Consider the following 3,344-nt stretch of genomic DNA (forward strand, 5'->3'; position numbering starts at 1 on the left):
GACTGGGGCACTTGTCAGGATAGAAGGGAAAATGAATGGAGCAAAGTACAGAGAAGTCCTTGAGGAAAACCTGCTGCCCTCTGCAAGAAAGCTAAAACTGGAACAGAAGTTCACCTTTTAGCATGACAACGACCCAAAGCACACAGCCAAAGCTACACTAGAGTGGCTAAGGAACAAAAAGGTAAATGTCCTTGAGTGGCCCAGTCAGAGCCCCGACCTAAATCCAATTTAAAATTTGTGGCATGACTTGAAGATTGCTGTCCATCAATGCTCCGCAAGGAACTTGACAGAGCTTGAACGGTTTTGTAAAGAAGAATGGTCAAATATTGCCAAATCTAGGTGTGCAAAGTTGGTAGAGACCTATCCCAACAGACTCACAGCTGGAATTGCTGCCAAGTATTACCTCAGGGGGGTAAAAAAAATAAATAAATTCCCCTTAACAGTGTGAGGTATGGTGTGTAGATAAGTGGGAAAAAAAATCCTCATTTAAATGCATGAAACTGAGGCACTGACACAACAAAATGTGAAAAAAGTTCAAGGGGGTGTAGACTTTCTATAGGCACTATATATATATATATATATATATATATATATATATATATATATATATATATATATATATATATATATATATAAATGTCTCCGCTCAGTTAGGGGTCAATACCATTCACGTGCCGTCGATATGGCTAAGACTAGACAATTTTTCAAAGCAAAATATTTTTAATTCAAATAAAAATTAATATAAATTAGCTGAAACAATATTCACATAAGTGATGATTGTAACTAACAGCATAACATCCAACTAATGACATTTGAAAAACAATTTGGTCAAGAGCAGTAAAACACATTATTAAACAACCAGGCATGAGGTATTTGCTTTATTACAGCAGCTTAGATTCACTCGTGTTCCAGTTCTCTGTGCATGGAAACCACATTTTCACAAAATTTCACCAGTAATCTTAAAAAACAGCACGTGTACTTTATGCACAGCTAATTTACATATCAACCCCCTCCTTTCCCATTCATTTGCATGACGCCAGGTGAAAAGCCTGGTTTACTCGAGTAAAATAAACTGAGCAAACGGAAAACACAAAAAACATTTTACACAAGACATTTTTCTCCTGGAAATGTAACAAGTTAAAAAAAGTAATAACTTGCACATAAACCTCATGAATGTTGGCACCTTGTCGACAGAAAGCTTGTCTCTTGTGTGACCACAGTATTTACAAGGTAACATGTGGGCACCAAAAGTCTCCATCTTGTGGCTATCAGTAAAAGCTGGTTGTGTGACCAGGCCTTAAAGTATGGTTCGGTATATAAGAAACAAAAACAACACAACATTAATAACAGCGTGATCATTCTATAAAACCTGTAAAGACACAGTCCCCTTGCAGGTGCTGAAAGGGTTAGTATATTTTCTAAATGTTTAAATTACATTAGTTGTATTTTACAAGTCACTAAACTGTAAACAAGGCTATGTTATGAAGGTTTGTGAGGCTTGTGATTAATACTATAAGTACCCAAAGCATAAAGCGAGGACTGGACAGGTCAAACTGGTCATTTAGGTCACCGAGAATAAAATAAAGATAAATATATCTGTAACTGACCATTAATTTATAACAATAAGAGAAAATAAACACAAAAAAACAACAACATAGCAAATAATGTAAATGTGCAGCAGATTAACCCTTTGTGTGAAATGCATATTACTTGTACAACTGGAGTGCAGCAGCTGAATTTGTCATCTAATACAACCTAATGTACATAGCTCAGCAAGTACTGTACCTGGTAATTAAGTCTCCCATTGGGCCTGTTTTAAACAACCTTAATTATGTTCATGCCATTAGCTTTTTAGTCTTTATCAACAAGGTGCATCATTAAATAATACTTGTCCTCATTAGTTTAGTTGTAGTTCCCCACCAGTTGTGAACAGTGCCTCTTTTGTTTGACATGTAAAACCAAGCTCATGAATAAAAATAATCTTAAAAAATGCACTAAAGCACTTACTGTGTGTAAAGTACATTCCAGTGTATAACAGTTGGAGAATAATATACAAATGCTGACTAGAGATAAGGCTTATGGTGGAAAAACTGTTTTCCCGAGGGCTGAAAAGTGACCGACAGTAGGCAATAATGTTTTAAAGGGAACAGTTTTCCACTATAAGTTGAAATCTGGAGTCAACATCTGTTTTATTGAACTCTAATTTAGTAAGGGGAAATTAGACCAGTTTCTTATGCACATGGAAACATGTTTTATGTTTCAAGGTAATGGATGGACATGTAAAACTCTGTGTGTGTTCTGATTTCTATGGGTACAGGGCTATGAAATGGTAGTTGGCTGCAGCACAGTGCACAAATAGGATTATAAATACAGATCCGAGTAATGGACAATAAAGTAATTTATTTTCTGTTGGATACAGGAGAGGTGGGTAATTAAAATGAGCATGTCCTTGAACAAGGGCACTGGAACTAGGGGTGCTGGGGGTGTGGCAGCACCACCTGGCTTTGCATGGCTTCCACCATATACAGGGGTTACAGTTTTGTTCAGTGGTTCAGTGGTTTTACCACTGTTCCCCAAAGACTGAGCAACAATGGTGAATCTCATTATACATTAGCTAATACTCAGTTAAGGTTAAGCTTGAAACATTTATGTTTTTCCTTCAATGCAAAGTGGTTTGAGGGTTGATTATATGAACTATACTGTGGTTTGCATCTGTAGATATATTTTATAGACTCTAAATTATTTAATAACTTAGTTGTCCAGCAGTACCACTCATAACCACCCCTAACTACCAGCTCTTCATGTAGCAAAATACAAATAGACACATGTTTAAGCTGTGAGTTGTTTGTTACTTTATGATTAACAGATTTCTGTACCCTTACAATTGTCTGCCTGTATTTTCATGCATGTTACCAGCTACACAATTGTTTGGCAATGAGTCAAAGTACAACTTGCATCATATTTTGTGTGAAAAAAAAAAAAAAAAAAACTATTTAAAAACGAGTTATAACTAACATGCTTTTGCCAGTAATTATGATCAAAATGTAATAACAAATAACCCGAGATGCTTTAATCGTTTTATTATCAGAATAGAGTTCAAATCGCACATTAATACACCTCTTTCCTATGTGTGTTTAAAAAAAAAATGCAACAGAATTGTACCGAGTTGACAGCCATTTTAAGTAGGCGCAACAGCAAGAAGACTGTAATGTTATAATGTGAAGCGGTCCCTGCAGACCGGGGGTCTACTTTTGCCCGGCAGTGTCACCACTGGCAGTATAGTAAGCACGAGTTCGTATCCAGGCTGGCTGCGCTTTAAATCCAGTCCAGCACCCAGTTCGTCA

Source organism: Polyodon spathula, chromosome 7 (assembly GCF_017654505.1).
Source record: "Polyodon spathula isolate WHYD16114869_AA chromosome 7, ASM1765450v1, whole genome shotgun sequence".
In the NCBI taxonomy this organism is placed as follows: Eukaryota; Metazoa; Chordata; class Actinopteri; order Acipenseriformes; family Polyodontidae; genus Polyodon; species Polyodon spathula.